This window comes from Olea europaea, unplaced genomic scaffold, assembly GCF_002742605.1.
Source record: "Olea europaea var. sylvestris unplaced genomic scaffold, O_europaea_v1 scaffold112, whole genome shotgun sequence".
Lineage (NCBI taxonomy): Eukaryota > Viridiplantae > Streptophyta > Magnoliopsida > Lamiales > Oleaceae > Olea > Olea europaea.
In genome coordinates this window covers 179018-202982 of record NW_019228573.1, presented here as the reverse complement: position 1 = coordinate 202982, position 23965 = coordinate 179018, and the positions used below count along the sequence as shown (strand labels likewise).

At 33.0% G+C, this 23965-nt stretch overlaps 1 pseudogene; it reads left to right on the top strand.

Moving 5' to 3' along the window:
* The first annotated feature begins 1298 nt into the window (after positions 1-1298).
* LOC111373374 lies at positions 1299-19747 on the top strand (annotated as a pseudogene).
* Positions 19748-23965: the final 4218 nt, after the last annotated feature.

Here is a 23965-nt window from a genome sequence, read left to right as displayed (position 1 = left end):
TTTTAATTGTTTTCAAAATCTCAGGAACCAATGCTACAATTTCCTTTAGGTTTTAGTTTAAAACATTCAACCAAACACAAGACTTGGCTATTCTTGGAATTTTAGGTCTCTCGTTTTTCTTTCTTTTTCCTTTTCCTTTCACCTATATTTTTTTTTTGGACATTTGGGGAAGATTGGAACTTGGAGATGGTGCATTATCTTGGAGTAGATAACCCATTCCATCAATGTTTTGTAAAAAATTGTTTGTTATTTGTGAATATTTCATGGATAACTAATTATATTTGTGATTGGGGATTATTCAAACCCGGGTTATGATTTTCAACTTATTAGTGATTAATATTTCTCTTGATTAATATGTTTATTCCATTGTGTTAAATATTTATTTTGTTCTTTTTGATTGTTTAGGTGTACAACTAAATGATTAAGTTGTTTCAATGAATGCTATTTTGGGATTAGTAGTACGTAATAGTTATTGATTCTAAAACCTAGTAACAATTACTTTTCAATAGATTATGAAGAATTTTCAATTGAATGTATGTGGATTAACACTTAAGTTGGTAAACCGAGCTTGCGAGTTTACCCTTAATTCAATTCATCTTTTTTGTCATAATGCGTTTCTTAAATTAAATCGAGAGAGCTGTTCTAGGTTGTTTAATAAATAGGGTTGAGTAAAGAGCTTGTTTTATTTGACTAACATGTAAGAAGAGATTGAGGTAATTGAGCTTGTAATTATTCTCGAATTGTTGTTAATCTTGAGAATGAAAATATATAGTGGTAATTGACATGAAAATCATTCTCGTGGTGATGAAATATCTCCCAATCATATTTTTTCACATTCAATCAAGATCCAATTTGTTTATTTCAAATTTCAAGTCTTTTCTAATTTAAATTTATCACTTTCCTTAGTTCAACAAACCAAACCCCCCCACCCCAAATTTAATCCATTTCGTATATTATTATTAATTTTACTTTTTAATATGTAATTGACATAATTGAATCAATCCTCTGCGAGAAATGACCCTTACTTGTCATAATACTATTTAAGACGACACATTTAAGTTAAGTAAGGAAAATTAATTGCAACGTATCAGAGATCATTCCAAGACATGACATAAGCGATAAAGTAAGACTGTACTCAAATGTTTCAGGCTGTTTATTATAACAATCTCAACTAAACTGTCCGTAGGGTGTTCTTTTTATTTGCACCTGTCCAATTGAAATTAGGTCGTACAGTTCACATAACTATTAGCAGTAAATTAGCCCAAAGATCTGCCAAATAATATTTTCGTATCACTGACATGAGGGTTATGCTTGTATATAATGGTCATATATCACCCAACTCTACTTTAATAAGCGAACTTGTACTAATGCAATGGAAAACGGCTAGAGATGCAACTGAAAGACGAAGTTCCCTGATGTCATCTAAAAGAGCAAGCCCTCCATGGGGCAGAGAAAAGATTTGTTGTAAATCAACTTCAATACCTTTTCGTCTATTGATTGTGTATCTGTTTTATTTTTTTGTAAGTTTTTACATATTTATTTAAAATACGACATTTCGAATCATGAGCGTTAAGGTACTTATTTTTGCCTCTTAAGGAGCTTTTCTACGACAGATAGAGCAACGCATTTTCAGTTTTTCTGGGACAAATAGAACAACACATTTTCCGACTGCTTTTCCAAACAAGAAATCCTCTATTTATATCACGAGATAATTTATTTCCAGTTCTTGCGCTTTTTATGGTTTCTTAGGTTTTTAGGTTACGTGGATGCTGGTTCATCAACTTCTGGCTCCAGTAGGTCATGGAAGTCCATGGAAATGGAGATTCAATCATTGCTTCAGAAGCTACTGGATACAAACGATTCTATGAGTCAATATGCAGCATCTTTGGCCCCTACTACTACTACAGTTAATAGCTTGCAAGAGACAGGGACATGTTGCAGGAGATTACCCAGGTTGAATGCAATCCTATGTAATTGTTTCAGCTGGTAGAAATTTATAATATGCAATTCTTTCATCTAGGACAAAGGAAAGGATAAATACAAGGGAAAAATGATGTTTGGTTATAAAAAAGATCATTTCTTTACTACAGAAACAGAAAGGAAGCGGTCATATTGTGTAACAGATACTCAGGCAGAATTATTAAGTATAAGAAGTAAAAGATTATTGATGGCTGTAAGCTACCAAGGTTACCGGTTTAAGAATTTATCCTTTGCAACTATGCAAGCATGTTTGTATTTCTTCATAATATTTGACCATATGTAGGGAATGTAGCCCAAGAAGTCCATGCACCAGGTAAAGAGTACTGTATGTTGAAGTGAATTTTGAGGATCTAGCTAAATGTAATCAAGCCACTCTCATTAAGGGATTGTATAGTTTGTCGGATATTTTAATCCAAAACAATGTCCCAAATTCATAGATAAAAAATCCGGGAACCTCTTTACCTCATACATTTGTGATAAATTTAATGATGCTCATTTCTAGAAGAATCTAGAATTACTTGCCTACAATATCCTAGAATTCCTTGGTAAGCAAGTATAATAAAAAATTAGAATTGTCTAGATTCCACTAGAGTAACTTGGACATCAAAAAATCTTGTATAGGTTGTAGACACTTGTAGAATTCTCTAGAAGATATGATAAGAGTCTATAAATAGGGCATGATCCCTCATTTGTTTGCAAGAAAAAAAGAAGCTAGACAAAGCTCAAGCTATTGTAAGCCATCATCATTCTAATAAAATTCCTTTCTCCTACCCACTTTGTCCACCAAATTACTTTCTACCAAAATCTTTCAAACTATTAACTTTCAATAAAAAGCCAACTATTTTTTACCTCCAAAATTATTCCATACAAAACATCCTCAATCATCCTATCTCATCACTACAACAACACAAAAATTATCAGTGGTATCAGAGCCACGTTCGATTGATATTGGGCATACGCATATATGATGGCAGACGCTTTCCGCTCATCAATTCCTATCCCAACATTTAATGGGGATAACTATGATTTTTGGTCTATCAAAATGAAGACCTACTTTTGTGCTCAAAATTTATGGGATGTCGTCAACGATGGGTATACTAACCCAGATGACATTTCCACTTTAACTTCCGCACAAAAGAAGGAACTTAAGGAGAATCAACAAAAAGATTCTCTAGCATTACTTTCTCTACAAATGAGCTTGACGGATACATATTTTCCAAGAATTATGGGAGCCAAAACAGTGAAAGAAGCATGGGATAAGTTGAAGGATGAGTTCTACAGCAGTAACAAGGTACGTACTTGCCGCCTTCAAATTTTAAGAAGGAATTTTGAAAATCTAAAAATGAAAGAGTTGGAAACTACAAAAGATTATTATTCAAGAATAGATGAAATAGTAAATCAACTAAGGTCTTATGGTGATGATGTTCCCGAAAAGAAGGTTGTTGGAAAAATTTTAATTACTTGCACAGAAAAATATGATCCAATTATTGCAGCTATTGAGGAATCCAAGGATATAGATGAATTAACAGCTGCAGAATTAATGGGATCATTAGAAGCTCATGAAAAAAGATTAGAAATGCGCTATGAAATGGAGATAGAAAACGCTTTTCAATCGAAACTTAATATGCGGTTTCAAAAATCTAAAGAAGGTGAAAGAAAATTTAAAGAGAATTTGAAAAATAAAGAAATTCAAGGAAAAGAAGTTGATAAAAGCGACAAGTATTCTTCATGCAGTATTTGTAAAAGAAAAGGTCATCAGGAGAAAGATTGTTGGTTTAAAGGTAAACCGCAATGTCGTAACTGTAGAAAATTTGGACATGAAGAGAAATTTTGTCGCCTTAAACAAAATCATCAAGCTAATTTCTCTGAAGAAAAGGAGGCAGAAGGAAATCTATTTTATGCCTCCACGAAGAATGTCTCTGAAAAGAAATTAGATACGTGGTATCTAGTAAGTGGCTGCAGTAATCACATGACGAAGAATGAAAGTATTTTCTGCAGTCTCGATAAAATAAATACAAAAATAAAAATTGGCAATGGAAATTTTATAGAGGCTACAGGTAAAGGTACTATTGCCGTTGATACAAAAAAGGGCAAGAGATACATTAATGAGGTTCTCTTATTCCCTACTATAGATCAAAATCTACGAAGTGTAGGTCAGATGATGGAAAAAGGATACAGTATACATTTTGAAAGAGATTATTGGACAATTTATGATAAGAAAGATAAACATCTGGTAATTGCAAACGTCAAAAAGCGGGAAAACAGATGCTTTCCAATCCAATGGAGATACGCAGACAATGCGGCAATGGCGGTGCAAGTAGATGAGTCATGGTTGTGGCATAAAAGATTTAGACATTTCCACTTCCATGGGTTAAAGATTTTGAAGCAAAAGAGTATGATGAGAGACTTACCAGTCATAAAAGAAATTGATGAAATTTGCGAAGGATGCTTGAATGGGAAACATCACCATCAACCATTTCCATCAGGAAAAGCATGGAGAGCCAAAAAGCCTTTGGAGTTGATACATACGGATGTATGTGGCCCGATGCGTACTCCATCACATAACCAAAACAGGTACTTCATTCTATTCATAGATGACTATACTAGAATGACATGGGTATATTTCTTACAAGAAAAATCCCAAGTATTTGAGATTTTCAAAAAGTTCAAAAGCTATGTCGAAAAGCAAAGTGGTTGCAAAATCAAAACTATCAGAAGCGACAGAGGCAGGGAATATATATCAAATAAATTCAACAAGTTTTGTGAAGATGAAGGAGTGGAGCATCAACTTACTGTTGGGTACGCACCGGTACAAAATGGCGTGTCAGAAAGAAAGAACAGAACAGTAATGGAGACAGCTAGAGCTATGCTGATGGAGAAAGGTCTTCCAAAAACATTTTGGGCAGAAGCAGTAAGCACTGCAGTCTATCTACTAAATCGATGTCCGACAAAGGCAGTGCACGACAAAACACCAGTTGAAGCATGGAGCGGACGAAAACCATGAGCAAAACATCTCAGAGTTTTCGACTGCATCTGCTACACACATATACCTCAGGAGAAAAGAGGTAAGCTGGATGAAAAGAGTGAAAAAGGAATCTTCTTACGTTATAGTACTCAATCAAAAGGCTATCGAGTATATAACCTAAGAACAAAGAAGCTAATTATAAGTCGAGACGTAAAGTTTGATGAAGATGCCACCTACAATTGGGAGACTGGTCAAATTGAGAAAAAAGATGTCAGCACCCTTACACAACCACAAAAGCAGGAGAGTGATGTTGAGGAGAACAATCAACCAGAGTCTCCGCAGCATACAGTTATAGAAGAACCAGTTGACTCACCAGAATCATCGCCAAGAAAGGCACGAAGATTATCAGAAATATATGAAAGATGCAACTTGATGATCATAGAACCTGAAAGCTATGAAGCAGCTTCAAAACAACCAGAATGGAGAAATGCTATGGATGAAGAAATAAAAATGATAAAGAAAACCAATACTTGGGAGCTTGTAGATCCTCCTCAAGATAAAGAAGTCATAGGAGTTACGTGGGTCTACAAGACAAAACTCAATATTGATGGCTCAATTCAAAAACATAAAGCAAGACTAGTTGCCAAAGGATACTCACAGCAGTTTGGCATCGATTACACTGAGACATTTGCCCCTGTTGCACGTCTCGAAACTATAAGGGCGTTAATTGCACTAGCCACACAGAAAAGGTGGAAGATTTACCAGCTGGGCGTCAAATCGGCATTTCTTAATGGTTATCTTGAAGAAGAAATTTATGTGGAACAACCTCAAGGGTACGTGGTTCGAGGTAAAGAATATAAAGTTTTCAAACTAAAGAAGGCACTATATGGATTAAAACAAGCTCCGCGAGCCTGGTACAACAGAATTGACAACTACTTCACTAAGCAAGGATTCAGGAGGAGCCAAAGTGAACCAACTCTATACATTAAAAACCAAGGTACAAATAGTACACTTATGATCTCTTTATATGTTGATGATCTCATCTACACAGGGAATGATGAGAAGATGATCAAGAAATTCAAGGAAGATATGATGAAAACGTTCGAGATGACTGATCTGGGATTAATGCACTATTTTCTTAGGATCGAGGTAACTCAATCTAAAGATGGGATATTTATAGCTCAGAAGAAGTATACCACCAATCTATTAAAAAAGTTCGAGATGGAAGGTTGCAAAACAGTAGCAACACCTCTGGATAGCAACAAATCACTCAGAAAAGAAGACGGTACTCCAAAAGCAGATAGTTCACAATTTCGAAGCTTAATTGGAAGTTTACTCTATCTAACTACTACAAGGCCAGACATAATGTATGCAACCAGCCTACTTTCAAGATTTATGCAAAATCCAAGTCAGGTTCACTATGGAGCTACAAAGCGGATACTAAGATACCTCCAAGGAACAAAGGACTATGGAATAAGGTATGAGTCTACGCCTGACTCAAGACTACTTGGGTATACTGATAGCGATTGGGCAGGATCAGTAGATGATATGAAGAGCACATCAGGCTATGCATTCACACTAGGTTCGGGAATATTTTCTTGGGCATCAAAGAAACAGGCAACGGTTGCACAATCATCAGCTGAAGCAGAGTATATTGCAGCAGCAATGACTACGAGTCAAGCAATATGGTTAAAGCGCATACTTGAAGATATGGGAGAGCCACAAAATGAAGCAATAAAGATCTACAGCGACAGCAAATCAGCTATAGCAATGGTCAAGAATCCTGTATTTCACAGCAGAATAAAACATATTGGCATCAAGTATCACTTCATCAGAGAAGCTGAAGCAAACAAAGAGATAGAACTTAAACATTGCAAAACTGAAGAACAATTGGCGGACATATTCACGAAGGCGCTACCACGAGCAAAGTTCGAGCTACTACGAGAAATGATTGGAGTTACCGAAATGAGCATCAAGGAGGAGTGATAAATTTAATGATGCTCATTTCTAGAAAAATCTAGAATTACTTGCCTACAATATCCTAGAATTCCTTGGTAAGCAAGTATAATAAAAAATTAGAATTGTCTAGATTCCACTAGAGTAACTTGGACACCAAAAAATCTTGTATAGGTTGTAGACACTTGTAGAATTCTCTAGAAGATATGATAAGAGTCTATAAATAGGGCATGATCCCTCATTTGTTTGCAAGAAAAAAAGAAGCTAGACAAAGCTCAAGCTATTGTAAGCCATCATCATTCTAATAAAATTCCTTTCTCCTACTCACTTTGTCCACCAAATTACTTTCTACCAAAATCTTCCAAACTATTAACTTTCAATAAAAAGCCAACTATTTTTTACCTCCAAAATTATTCCATACAAAACATCCTCAATCATCCTATCTCATCACTACAACAACACAAAAACTATCAATTTGGATATTTCTATGGAGAAAGTATTTTTGTAGAAGCAATTTTAATTTCATTCTTCATGGATAAGAACTTGCGTTTGATAAAAACCAAGCTATGTAGCAGGAACTCAAGTAGGCTTGCTAATATGATCTGTATCTTGAGATTGGTGAAAAGCCATAAGCTTAAATAAGTTCTAGTTATCTACCTTCCCATGTATCATTCTGAATCATTTTGCTGTAGAAAATAGAAATGATAATGCCTATATATATTGGAGGTTGAGATTGATCCATTCATAATCAAGGGGTGTAATGTCCATCAATAACTCTATAGTCTGTTTGTTAATTATGGACCTTTATCACCTTTACCATGCTCATAAGGATCAGGATAAGAATCATTCTAACGAGTCCCCATTTCTGTGCTTCTAATATCTTTTCTATGTAGACTGTTTAATGAATGCTTGTATGGTGTTATTTATTGAAGGAAGTCCTTACTATTAAATGGGAAATTGTAATCAATATGGGTTATCCCATGTTTACATGAATCAAATGGCTTTTACTTCTGACAAGATGAATACATAATACATTGAATAAGCAATATGCAGGTTTAGAAAGTAACTTGTTTCGGTGAAAGCTTCTAGATTTGTACTTACATTACCTTTATCATTTATTGAACGAATGAGATGTGAAATTGAACCCATCTTTTTTTCTAAATAAAGGGAAAAATTATGTTTTGGCTGTCTGTCTTGCGGAGATTGAGTTCTGCGAAGTTTCATGAGGCTGTTTTACATGATGTTTTATGCACTTCGCTCAGATGTCCAAGGTCAAGTTGTTCAGTTCACTATATTTTTTACAGTTTTTTCAATTTTACCTTTAAATGCTGCTGACTTGTAGCATAAAAGATCAATAAGAGGGGCATTGGAATTTATCTGCCTAATCTTAACAACTGAGAGTAAGAGCATGTTGAGTAGTATTTACGAAGCTGAAAGGATTGCTAGGAGCCCATAATATTCATTAAGATCTCGCTGAAGTAGAGAGTGCGCTAACTTTTGGAACTGTACAAATTATCCATGGTCTGATTTCTCTATTAACTTTAGGGAGAATTAAATAGGATAGTAATGCATATCATTGAGCAGATTGGATGAAAGGGATTGGTGTTGTACGATTATGTGTTTAGAACATACTGCTAATTATAAGACAAGTTCTATAAAATATTTATTATACCAATTATGCATTATTTAAGTGAATGTTTTGGCTGTTGGCTTTTCTATTTAGTGATTATAATAAAATAAAATAAAAAAACTTGTTATGGTTACTATGTTTTACTGATTATCACCATTCTTGTAATGCTTTTACATTGTTTTGATTTGAAACTTTTGCATTGTGCAGAGGGGTTTTGAAGCTTTTCTGCTTATTCTTGGTGCATATTTTCTGCATATATTTCATGTACCTGTTTTGTGTTTCTTTCTCTTTAGTATTCTCGTGGAGATCACTTGAGATATTTCTTCAGGAATTTAAACACATAAAAGGAAACTTGTACTCAATGAGGGAACAAGCAGAGCTACTAAATTCTGTAAGAGATGATATCAGCAACCACGAGTATAAGGCGACAAAATTAGCTTGGATTGTTGGTACAAACAAATATGTTTCCGTTGTCTCGTATGCTGCAAAATGAATTTATGCAGGTGTCTGGGAGTATGTCTTCAGAAGCACAATTGCTACCCGAAAGAGCTGCCATACATGGAAGCATATCTCGTGTACGACTTAAAACAGATTACTGATTGTAAAGGCAAATTCATTCTGTCACAATGAAACTCTTCATATTATATGGCCAATAACCTGAAACAGATTTATCGAATAAATTGTTAGAGTTCATGATTTACTGACAGCGAACAATTTGGACAGAAAACTCCAAGATTGGGATTTAGATTTTTCATTAATCTCAAGGAAATTTTGATTAAATTTGTCTCATCGGTGATGAAGTTTGAGAATGTCATGCAATATTATAAGAGATTATATTATATAGTTTTCAATTTAAAAGCTTATTTTACAAAACACAATTATTGCTTGATTTTATATTATTTTCTTACTTAGAATAGAGTCTTTCGAAACCCTATATAAACGGGCTTATGCAATGCAATTCAAACAACCAAAATATATTAATAAACATTGATTTTCCTCTTGGCTTCAATTTTTCTCTTCTTTACACCACTTTCTCTTCTTATCTTCCTTTTTCCCTTCTATAATTATTCTATTGCATTCTGCTTCAATTTGAAGCTCATTTTAGGAAACACAATTTGGTTTGATTTCATAGTATTTTCTTACTTAGAATATGGTCTTTTGAAATCTATATAAAGGGGCGTATACGATGTAATTCAAACAACCATAATATATAAATAAAAATTGATTTTCTTATCATCCTCAATTGTTCTCTTCTTTGCACCCACCCGTTTCTTTTCTGGTTTCTAATTGTTCATTAACAAGTTATACGCATCATGCATCAATTTGGTATCAAAACTCAATTTGTTTCCTTTCACCAACCCTTCATCCTCCGCATTCAACCATACAAACCCGCTCAAGTTCCAAACCATATATACACTCCATCCATCACAATAAGCCACCATCAAATTGTATCATAAGCCCTACGCCTATGAAGATAGCCCCAATTACCCAAATTTCAGCCTTATTAGCAGCAGCAGCACTATAAAAGGTTACTCTTCTCGTACAATTTATGATAGCGTTTATGAGAATTTAATTTTAGATTTTTCATAAATTGAAAAAAAAAAAGTGTAGTTACTGTTCTGCGTTATTGCTAGTATTCTCATCTAAGCCGTACAAATAACCTAGCCTAACATATTGTGATACATCAATTTTCTTTTATATCTTCCTTAAACAGATATGCCTTCCCAACTTACTCACTCAAACAGAGCCAAAACTTCATACAAATTGCACAGCCCAAATATGATATTCATCAAAAGGAACAATACATAACTCAAGTTTTTAGCATACATCATTTCAAATTTAAGAAATAGGGTTTATATGAAAATGATCTCCTAAGCATCGGTGACGTGGCACAACATTTAATTGGTGAATCATTAAATTCATGGACCTACCATTAACTTATTCACCAATTGAATAACATGCCATATCACCGGTGCTTACATTCCATTACCATTTCAATAGAATTTTCCAAAACTACTCATTGTCACCTCTAAACAAAAAGCACGAGATATCTATATGACATTATTTGTTGCGATTACAGCCTTTGGAATCTGCAATTGAATGTTATCGAAATATGAAGGTCTCAAATAATCGAAACTTAGAGACCCCAAATCAATCAACCGTTCTGCTTCGCTGAGAGTTTATACAATTTGCATTATTGTTGGTATGTGATTTTACATGTTCCTGTTATGTCGGTGTCTGAATTCATCATTTGTGGTCACAATCTAAAGGTTGTAGGTTTGTTCGTAGTATTTTGAGATAGTTTACAATCACATATTACAAACTAGTCGTTTATTGAACATATCGATTGCATACAAATTTTGCAAATGTGAATGTGGATGTGATCATAATTTATGATAGAAATTTGCATTTGTGACCATGATTTGTGATCGTAATACATGACTGGAATTTATCTCTCTGATCATTTTGTCTCTGTGACCAAAATTTATCTATTTGACCATGATTTGTACATGTGATCATAAGTTCTATCTATGCCAAATACTATCCAATATATCAAATGTGACCACAGCTGTTAGCTCCATCTCAATGAATTGTGACTGGTATTGGTATTTGTGGTCGACATTTTTCCTTTGTAATTTTACAAAAATTGGCTTGTTGTATGGAGCACATTCATCCTTAGTGTTGCTCAATCATAATTGTTATGTAAAGCTTGTGGAGATAGCGGTGACAAAGTTCAGTTTGGATCCTACTAAAGTGGCTATCACAATGAACTACGTATTAAACATTGTTCTACCTCCAGTCAGTATAAATAGTGATAGTAATATTTTGTCGTACATGACTCTGAAAGTTATGGATCTTGACCCTTCCAAATACCCCATAAATATTGAGGTAACCGCAACATAAATAGGACTACAATCATTAGTTTTCTAATCACTAAACCGGTTGCACTTAACGTATAATCTAGTGGAGAAATGTTTTCATTACAGGATATATCATCTAATATATGTGAAGCAGTTGTAGAATCATCATGCCACATTGATAAACATGTGGTCACAATTATGTCCATTGTTGATGATAGGAATATAGAAGATGACAATGTTTCGTAATAAGGAAGTTCTAAAATTGAGTATGTCTTTCTTTACGATATAAAACATGTTTGAATTTGTCGTTGTTTGATTAGACAAGAAAGAGTATCTTGTCAAGTGCTCATGTGATGACTATAGTTGGATATACAGGTCTTCAAGGTTGGGAAAAATAGAGCTCTTCAAGATTCAAATGATTACTGATGGTCACACAAGTGCTTCGAACATAATATTAAGATCTCACAAGCAAGTGTTAACATGTGTCACGTCCTCTTACATCAAGTAAAGGTATATATCGTTGCGTACTATATACACTCCAAATGATGTATACTACATGTTACATACGTACGAGGTTACCGTGAACTATGTTAAAGCATCGAGATCTAGAGAAAAAAACATTAAGGGCCTGTTTGAGCCACATTATTCCAAAAAAATGCATTCTTAAACAGTGATTTGACATTATTTCAATCACGCATTTTTCAATAAAATAATATCACGCAAATAAAAAACTGTCTTATTTTTTAATCACACATTTTCCATCAATACACTATTCAAGAATGCATTATTACCAAAATAATGTGGCTCAAACACTCCCTAAAAATAATCAAGGTGTGATCCAACAAAATCATTCAAGCAGCTAATAGGCTACTTTTATATGCTTGAACAGATAAATCCTGGAACGGTCACAGGAGTAGAGGCTGATAATCATAGTAGATTCAAGTAATGCATCATGGCAGTTGGTACATCGATTCGAGGATGGGTCCATTGTAGGCCTGTAATTATTGTTGATCGCACGTACTTAAATGGACGCTGTGGTGATACTCTATACACAACATGATGCAAATAACAGTATTTTTATACTCACATTTGGAATTGGATATAATAAAAATGGTAGATTTTGGACCTGATTTTTTGAAAACCTAAAGAATGCTTATGAAAACAAGAAAGGATTGTATTTTGCATCAAATCGCCACAATAGTATAAAGAATGCAATTGACTTGTTTATCCAGGGGCCTATCATGGGATTCGTTCATATCATTTCTTTCAAAACTTGAAATTCTATTTTAGTAAATTAGGTCACAACATAATGTAAGCATTCAATTCAGCTATTTGTGCATACACTTTGTCAGAGTTTAAGTACAACATGCAACAGTTAAACACAATCAACGAGAAGATTAGGGGTTACCTTGTAAGATATAACTTTTGATCATTAAGTAATGTTACAGTTGTTGTAGATCTTACTTCTAATATCACTTTGTATACGGGTAATCTGATTTATCTTATTATTCTTATCTCCCTTTAATGATGATAACTGTGACTTGACATCATTGAGCTGCACAGTTAAATTTGTATTCTTCCAACGGAGTTTAGAGATTTGACCATTGAACTCTTTTTCGACTGTTCAAGCACATGTAATTGAACAATAAGCATGATTGTGACCTAAGGCTATTAATATATTATACAGAATTTGTGACTTTCAAATGTATATATGTAGCAACTTATATCTAATCGTGGTTCATTATCTGCATGTGTTGCCTGTTGCTCGATTGGGATATATGCGTCATGTGCTTGTAGCCACCATCAGATAATATTTTTTTGTTATCTGCTATTTGACCAGAGAATGGAAATAGATAGATGTCTTTTGCCGTTTTGGTGGTGTATCGATGAAATCATCCTCATTGTCTTCCTCAACGTCGCTTGAATGACCTTCTCGTCCATCGGTAATCATTAGCAAACTTGTGCTAGATTTATCATATTAGACAGTAGGACTCAAGCCTGCATGGCTTGACTCTACAAAATGTATGTCTCTTGGTATGTATTTTTGCATTGATTTTTTGTATGGAACACCACTCGTATATAGAGCTGCCATCTCAAAGTCAAACGGATCGATGTCATGTACTTGAATATGTGACCACGATATAATTGGATCACTTATTAGTCATGTAATCATACATTGATTGTGATCATCAGTGATTGTTACCTAAGCACATTAAATGTCATTATTGTGATGAGATAGTGAATATCGTGACATCATGCATGTAACCCTGGGGTTCGTGCACGTGAACTATTTGAAATGTGACTGCATGCTGTGATGTGCAATTCATTAGTGACCAATATGTATATAACTTATAACCTTCAAACTATGTATTATATATTCTGACCGGAGATCTTTGACAACTATATGAAATTGATGTTTTGTATACTACCAAACTATATTTACCAACAAAGTATTTAAACACTTACATCAAATAGGTAGGAGAAGATATCTTCGTCCAATTTAATTGCAGAAGACTATTTATTTGACATTCAATTCATAATGCGTGGGGTGCCTATTTCCCATCATATTGGTCATAGGTCCCTTAAAGTTGGGAATGAACTCATAAATTTTGTTGTAAGGTGGGGAAATAAAACCTTTCAATCTATAATGGGGATTTCTATGACACAAATCCTCTTTCAGAGATTTTATTGACATCTCAAATAAATCGTTACCCAGGGAAACATATTCATCAATTCAAAATAGGGTTGACAACGGTTCAATTCGGGGTCGGTTCGGTCAAAACCATAATCGAACCGCTAATTCTTTGGTTATATCATAACTGCACCATAACTATATAAGTCGATTCGGTTTGGCTCTGTTCATATCTCGACTCGATTCGGTTCGGGTCGTTAATAATCATGAAAATAAATCATTTTTTATAAATCCAATAGTCAAATTGGAAAAAATAATTTATGGAAAAAAGGTCAATGAAAACAAAAACATAATATTAAGTTAATATAGCAAACAAACGTTTCAAATGAAAATGTAAATAATAGCCCAATTCTCAAATGAAAATTTTGAACTTAACAAACAATATTATCAACATAATGAATCGGTTTGGGGATGGCGATGGTGAGCAAAAAAGAACATGGTGTAGAGAAGAAAAAATTGGTACAACATTGCAGAGAAAGACTCAAGAGTGAACTGTGAAGATGGTTGTTGGCAAAGCTCTTGTTGAATTTGATTCTAATCTTCTTTGTGGTAAGTTTAGTACTTAGTGGGTAAGGGTAACTGGGTTAGGTTACTTAATGGGTTGGTAATGGGCCATATCATTTGGACTAGACTAATTATACTAGAATGAATAATGGAAAGCCTAATTGTCTAATTTTTTCAATTTTTTTTTGTTTTAACGGGTAATCGGATCGGGGCGGGACAATGGCACAAATACCATAACCGCCCCGTCCTAAACCGGGTCATTAAAATCAAATATAATATCCGTCCTATTGGGCCATTGATTCGACTAACTGCAATTTTTTGATTATGACAGTTCGAATTGTCATCCCCACTTCAAAATCTTCCACCAAAACAAATAAATAGTTTTTAACAACGACCTTGTAGGACATGAAGAACAAGTAGGAGGTAATGAAATATAGAATCCTAAACCTCACAACATCATGATCATCTATGTCTAACACATTCACGAATACATCTTGCACATCTACGTTTGTAACTAGTTTCAAATCTCCAAAATATATTTCTTTAATCCTAGATGGAACATTCTCTAGCCTTTTCCTGATGTCATTACAAGTATACCTAAGACTTGTGACTAAACAGAACTCATGCAATGAAAATCACATGTATTTTTTTTGCAATTTTGAACCATATCTCATTAGGATTTGGTTGTAAAAAAAAAATAGCGTATAAGTTGGAGCTGCATGAAACAATTTCGTGGCATTCCATGTAGTAGAGAAACATGAGTATGCCATTACTAACGAGCAAAGGGCTATTCTTGTAGACACATGTTTCTTGTACTACATGGAATGCTACGAAATTGTTGTGTAATCCCAACTAATACACTACTTTTTGTTAAGGGAGGTGAAACAATAAAACCTTAACGAGATGTGGTTCAAGATTGCAAACAGATACATGCGATTTTAGTCACAAGTCATAATTTTGTGAGGCTTAGGGTTTTATATTTCATTACCTCCTACATGTTCTCTACGTCCTATAAGTAGGTTGTTGAAACTATTTGTTTGCTTTAGTATACGATTTTGATGTGATGGAGAAGTTTTCCAGGGGTAAGGATTTATTGGAGATGTGTATAAAATCTTTGAAAGACGGTTTGAGTCATAAAAGTCCCCACTATAGACTAAAAAGGTTTTTGGTAACGTTTCAAGTCTAGATTTACGAGTCCATTCCCAGCCTTAATGGACTTGTGACCAATAGGATGGGAAATAGGTACCCCCTGCATTATGAATTAGATGTTTGATAAATAGTCGTCCGCAGCTAAATTGGATGAAAATGTCTTCTCCTATTCTAATGTAAGTGTTAAATACTTTGCTGGTAAATATAGTTTGGTAGTATACAAAACATCAATTTCACATAGCTATCACATACTCCCGGTCACAAGACATAATACATAGTTTGAAGGTTACAAATTATATACATTTTGGTCACAAATGAACTGCACATCATAATATGCAGTCACATTACAAACAATTCACTTGCATTCACTGATCACATACACGAAACCCAAGTCACATGCATAATGTCATAATATTCACTGTGCCATCACAATAATAACTGACATTTAATACATTTAGTTCACAATTATTGATAATCATTGTATGATTACACGACTAATAAGTTTTGAAGAACCAGGCCATTAACCAACGAAGCCACAAGCAATTGATGTACATATCCCAACCAACTTATAGGGAACACATGCAGATGATGAATTACAATCAGATGTAGGTTATTACATATTTTACGTTTAAAATTTGCAAATTTAGTGTAATATGTTGACAACCCTAGGTCACAATCATGTTCAGTGAAGGAATATGTATTGTTCAATTACAGGTGCTTGAACAGTTGAGAAGGAGTTGAATGGCCAAATCTCTGAACTCTAATGGAAGAATACAAATATAACTATGCAGCTGAATGGTGTCAAGCCACATTTATCATCATTAAAAGGAGATAGGAATAATAAGATAGATCAAATTATCCGCATTCAATGTGATATTGGAAGCAAGATCTACAACAACTGCGACATTATTTAATGATTGAAAGTAATATCTTATCAGGTAACTTCTATTCTTCTCGTTGATTGTGTCTAACTGTTGCATGTTGTACTTGAGCTCTATCAAAGTGTATACACGAACGAATAGTTGAATTAAATGCTTCCATTAAGTTGTGACCTGAATTACCAAAATGGGATTTCAAGATTTGTAGGAGATGATATGAACAAATCTCATGATAGGATCATGGATAAACACATTCAATTGCATTCTTTATACTATTGTGGTGATCTAATACAAAACATTATCATTTCTTGTTTTCATAAGCATTCTTCAAGTTTTCATAAAAACAGGTCTAGGATCTATCATTTTTATTATATCAAATTCCAAATGTGAGTGTAAATATACTGTTATTTGCATTCTGTGTACATGTTGTAAATAGAATATCACGGTAGTATCCATTTAAGTACGTGTCATCAACAACAATTACAAACCTACAATAGACCAATCATCGAATCGAATTACCAAGTGCCATGATGTAATACTTGAATATATTGTGACTATCAACTTTCACTTCTGTGATCTTTCCAGGATTTGCATGCGTGAATGATTCTATTGGATCATCCCTGATTATTAAAGTTTTTTCTCGAGATCTCCATACTTTAACTTAGTTCGAAGTAAACCCGTACGTATGTAATATGTCATTACATACATTGTTTGGAGTGTATAGATATGCAATGATGTATTCATATGCTTGATCCAAGAGGACAAGACAAATATTGACACTTACTTATGAGATCCTAATACAATGTTCGAAGCTCGTGTGTGGCCGTCAGTAATTATTCAAATCTTGAAGAGCTATGTTTTTCCCAACTTTGAAGACTTGCATATCCAACTACACTCATCATGTAACTAATTGACAAGATACTCCTTATCTAATCGAACAAACACAATTTGAAACATGTTTTGTATGGCAAAGAAAGACATGTTTAATTTTAGAACTTCTTTATTACAAAACACTCTGCAATCTTCTATATTCTTAGCATCAGGAGCAGACACAATTGTGACCACATGTTCATCAATGTGACCTGATGGTTTACATATATCAGATGATATATCTTGTAACTAAATACCTATCTACTAGATTACACATGAAGTGCAACTAGCTCGGCCATTGAAAAACTAACCGATTGTTTTCCTATTTCAATAACTGTTACCTTAATGTTTATGGGGGTATTTGTAAGTGTCATGATCCATATCTTTCAGAGTCGTGTATGACAAAACATTACTGTCACTATTTATTCTTACGGGAGACAGATCAATGTTCAATACGTAGTTCATTATGATAGCCACCGTAGTAGGATCCAAACCAAATTCTGTCACCGCTGTTTCCACAAATTTTACATAACAACAATTATGATCAATCAAGGCTAGGGATGAATGATGCAACAAGCAAACGTGCATATATCTCATTTCGGCAAAATTGCACAGGAAAAATGTTGATCACAAATACCAATACCAGTTACAATTCATTCAGATGAAGCTCATAGCTATGGTCACATTTGATATATTAGATAGTATTTGACACAGATAGAAATTATGATCGCATACACAAATCATTGTCACAGAGACATAATATGATCAGAGAAATAAATTTCAGTCATGTTATTACGGTCCAAGAGATAAATATTGGTCACAAATCATGGTCCTATCTGTCTCAATCAACGAATAATTCGTAATATGTGATTGTGTTCAATCTCACAATACCATGAACTAACCTACAACTTGTAGATTGCGACCCTAAATGATGAATTCAGACACAGATATATGACAAGAACATGTAAAATCACATACCAACGATAATGCAGATTGTATAAACTCTCAGCGAAGCAGAACGGTTGATTGATTTGGGATCTCTAAATTCTAATTATTTGTGACCTTCGTATTCCGATAACATCCAATTGCAAATTCCACATACAGAGTAATTGAGAAGAATTGTGTTGTATAGATATTTGGTGCTTTTTGTTCGAAGTGACGATGATTGTTTTCAAGAATTCTGTTGAAATGATAACGGAATGTTTATTTTTAGGAACCGTATTTAATCATAACAATTATATATATATATATATATAGCATTAACGAAGTAACGATATATTTTATGATTTTATACATTAGGCTAAGAGAATTTGGGACGTTAATATTTCTTTTTTTTAGTTAATTTATTTTCCAAAAGTTACTTATAATGTGGTTCTTAGAATGTTGAGCTGCTTCTTATGTGACTTCCTTTCTTAATGGTAACATGCAGATATATTTTTGGTCCAAATTTTCTCTATAGATAGATGACATGATTGGTCAAGCTCGAGCAACTCGCACCGTGTTGAGCTCCCAATGAGCCTTGGTTAGTGATCTTCAATGAAAAGTGAAGCTAACTGGTGACAAAATTTCCCGTCATTTGTGTCTAATTGATAATTTCCTGTGGAGATTTCTTCTATTAGTTTTCTTAACACCAGTCACTTCCTAATTGTTTTGTTTTTGGTCCTCAGAGGTTTAATATGGAGAAAACGATCAAGAGACGCTCATCCTCTCTGTGTTATTGCTGCTAGTACACTCGTTTTTATTATCTATTAGATTTCAAAGTAAACATAGAACGAGTCAGTTGCCATTTACAACGCTCGAACTCGGGTACTGATACTTGTACGTGTTTAATTATCAAATCTTTTTTTCCCCCCCTCTAAAACTTAGGATATGGGGACATATCTAAAAGGAGTCCAAATTTCAAATATAAAAATTCACATGGAAAAAGGTTTAATAATAATTAAGTGGCAAATTGTTAAAAGATAGAGGGTGTCACTTAAAATCAACTCGCACCTTGTTAGGCTCCCAACGAGCCTTGTTTGGTGATGTTCAATGAAAAGTGGAGCTAATTGGTGATAAATTTTCCCTTCATTTGTGTCTAATTGATAATTTCGTTCGGAGATTTCTTCTGTTAGTTTTCTTAATAACAGTAACTTCCTAATTGTTTTGTTTTTTGTTGTCAAAGGTTTAACATGGAGAAAACGATCGAGAGACACTCTCATCTTATTTGCGGTTATTGCTGCTAGTACATTCTTTCTTATTATGTACTAGATTTCAAAGTAAACATAGAACGAGTCAGTTGCCATTTATAACGCTTGAACTCGGGTAAAGTTACTTGTACGTATTTAATTATTGAATCTTTTTTCCCTAAAACTTAGGATATGGGGAAATATCTAAAAGGAGTTTGATTTCGAACACGAATACGTGTATACATCATTGAAAGTTCAATTTTTCCCTAAAAATTCACATGTAAAAATTTTAATAATAATTAAGTGGCAAATTGTTAAAAGATAGACCATGTCACTTAAAATCAACTAGAAAATGCTATTAATCAAGCAATATAAAAAATGCTATTATTTGATTGCTTCCATTTTGTCAACCTTCAAAAAAATATTAATTCTAGAAAATATTATTAAATTGTCTACAAATTATATTTATGTTAATTTTATAATTATCTGTCAATCGTTTTGGCAAAAAAGGAAAATCACATTCTATTTTTTTTATTTTTATTTTATTGTAACAATATTTACCATGGTATATTTTTAACTAAAATGGTCTTATCTAGATCAAAAGAACCAAAACGCATATTTAAAAGGCCAATAAGTGGAAATTATGCCACTTAAATTTGTTTTTTTTAATAAAAAATTCAATATTTACATTGTAAAATATTTTATAACAATAATACTACAAAATTATCATAAAAAATAAAAGAGGGAAAGATCGTAACAATCGTGCTATACATGCAGGAATGTGCTTCATAGGTACTTTATTGGGGGTGACGTGGCATGGGAAAAAAGTGAAAAATAAGAGCGTGTTTCGTTTGTCGTTTTTCAACTGTTTTCTGTTTTTAGTGATCGAAAATGTCAAAAATGCGTTTCGTCTGTTATTTACGAAAATGTATTTTTGAAAATAAGGAAAAAATTATGACTAAAAACTCAAAACGAACTGAAAACACTCAAAACACATCTTTTTTTTTTTTTTTTTTTTTACCTAGAGGATGCTCAACAGTATTTTAAAATAAAATGTTATAATCTGATACAATTTAGTGAAGCATAATAATTTAAACCCACAACATTTTTCAATTTCCATTTTTTTTTTTTTTTTTTTTGGTTAATCAAAATTTGGAAGAACTATTATTTCCTTTTTTACCATTCAAGTGACAGCAAAATTCATCCAGAAGGGCAGACCAACTATTTTCTTTACAATGATTCTTACTTTGGTCTATAAATTTAATATTTATTATTTTATTTTTATAGCAAGAAAAAATAGTAAATTCAAGTTTAAAATATATATTATCTGGTAATATATTAGTATAAAATTATTATATTTTACTAAATGATCAAATTAATTGAATAAATGTCATGAAACAATTTCTAAAAATTTATTATTTATTATTTTATGTTTGTAATAAAAAAATATTAAATTCACCAAGTTTAAAATATATATTATCTGATTCTATGTTCCTTACATTTTGCCTTACGGACATTTGCATTTTTATTAGACAAGTTTAATTATTATCCTTTCTGACCCTCCTAACACCAACCTGTTGCGACTGGACTATGTTTAAAATCATTATCCTATAATAACCCTCATATTCTTTCGTGGAAGTACTTCCATCCATAGGAGGTTAGGTTATATATTCTCCTCCAGCTTTCCAATGTATTTATCAAATACATTGGAGGGAAGAGCACAAACATTGGCTGCCCAGGTCCGGCATATCGAGGGCCTGGGCTCGAACCAAGGTTTTCAATGAATTTATTTATTTATTTTCCGAAAATTGATATTAATAAATAAATAAGTTTTGGGGTTGAGGGCTTGTCAAGCCCGGCATCGCTGTGCTGAATTTCACACTTTTCTGCACATTTTTGCAACAATTGTTAGACTTGCTGTAACACTCGAGTTGAGATTTATTGTCCTGATTTTTTTATCCCTCTATATAGTTCTTGACACGTGGGCACATCACCTCTTCTTAACAAATTGGAAAACGTTAATGTTTAATGTGTCGAGATTTAAAAAATGTATTGATATTTAGTAAGAAAAAATGATGTACGTGTATAGTAAAGCTCGAACTAGTCAATCTAGGCTTGTGACGACTCTCTACTAGTCGATTAATATCTTTGGCGGTGGTTGGCTGGGTAGGTGAGTATATGAGCATGGCCCTTGGGATGTGCATAATAAATTGCTAGTTTCTATTGAGAGAAATTAGGACAAAGTCCCATCCGGGCTTTCAAGTGCATGTAGGCTTAATCTTGGCTGTACCCTTCCCACGTTGGCATCAGGATTTAAGACAATTATAAGCATAACAGTCCTATTGTTCAGATGGACGAATCGATATTTATCCAATAATGAATATAGGTGTTAACAACTACTAACCTTTTTTCTTGGTCAATTTTCATGGGATTCACATGCTCATGCAAGCACGTGTTGTGTACGCAAGCATGTGTGCACATGCTTGAGTACATGAATGTGTAACATAGTCAATCGCAAAAGCGACCTTCTCCCAATCTGCTTTTACATGGCTTTACGACAAGCTTCTTCATCTTTTGGACTTTGCTCGGGGATTAATTGATAGACTAAGCATTTTAGATATACTTATGAAGACCTAATTAGGCTTGTGAGAAACTACAGTAAAATGTGTTAAGAGAATGAGACAGATCAAAATTAACATGATTAGTTGTAATTGCTAAGACTTAATTATTTTAAATCTTTCATTAGATTAAACAATGAATCCAACAGAATTACCAAAAAATATTACATAATGAATAATAAATTTATTAAAAATAAAATAACGTTTAATATATATTCTTGAAATATTTATAAATAAGTCACCACTTAGACCAGTCAAACACTTCCGTGGAAGGTACAAATTCTCAACTATGATAAATATGAAGAATGAGCTTTACAGGCCCCTCATTGTGTGGAAGGGCTCACCTGTATTTTAAAAAAAAAAAAAAAATTATTGTGGAGCTCACATTGTATCTTCCTTGGCAGGGGCCTGTGAAACTGTAGCATCACTCGATAAATATTTGTCAACGACAGCAGCTGACAGCCAATAAAATAAATTTCTCAACTAATTAATTACGTTAAATACATTTTTTTAAATGACTCATGGGCAACGCAAGCTTTAATAATAATGAAAAATAAACTAATTAACGTTTGATAAAAAAAAAAAAAAAAGGTTAAACCCTAACCTTGGATCATTTGTTATAATGATGGTAATGCATGTCGGTCGGAATCAAGAAAAATTGAAATTTATTTTTTTTTCTGTCTTTGAAGAAATAAATAAGTCAAATTTGTTTCGATTGTGACACATCCTTTTGGCTGTTAAAATAGAGAGAAATCGACTATTTTCTTTGCCCCAAATTTAATGTTCTTGTTTTATTTTATTTCAGATTCTATCTTTGATTTGTAATGATATAATTATTTTAAAGAAAACAGTTAAAAAAAAATGATGACCTGATTCGTTTGTGTGGGATTGAAATATAATTTAAACTATTTTCTTCGCCTCAAATGAACGTTTTATTTTAATTGATTAGATGGATATAATTATTTAACGGAAAATTATTGTAGAATCCAAATGAATAGTAAATAGAAAAATAATATACAACATATCAATAATAGCATGATATTTACCCTTCTCCATTTTGTTTTAACTTTTATCTCTTTTTCTTTCGGTTGATTGATTTTTGGTAACTTCTTTTTTCACTCTATAATTTTTAAATAGTTTTGTCTTTCTTTTGGTGGTTGAATTATTTTAATTAATTCTTTATTAGTCTTTTACTTAAACTTCTATCTTTTATTGAATTTCAACTTGTTTAAATTCCTATGTTCATTGGTTTGGCCATTTCTTAACCTTTTATTTTCATTTAGCTGCAAAGTGTTTTAAAACTCTTTATTTTTTAATACGAAATTAGATTTCAATTAAGATTTTTGTTTTTGGGTTTCATTATGTTTGAATTCTTGAATTCATTTGATTGGGTGGTTTTTAAATTTTTAAAATCCATAGGAATAAGAGATTGCGAAGAATATTTTCCGTTAGTTGAAAATTATTTTAAAATATTAAAAATTAGGTATAAGAAATTGGAAGGTTTCCATGCATTAGTCAAGGTTTTATTTTTATGACAAACGAATCAAGATCACAAGTAGCTAGAATCGAATTATATTCTTGAAATATACTATGCTTTTGTCAATGTTAGCAACATACGTGAATTTGAAGTTTGAGTTTTACTAAATTATTTAATTATATTTTGTTTTTCATGATATATTACGTGAAATTCATGT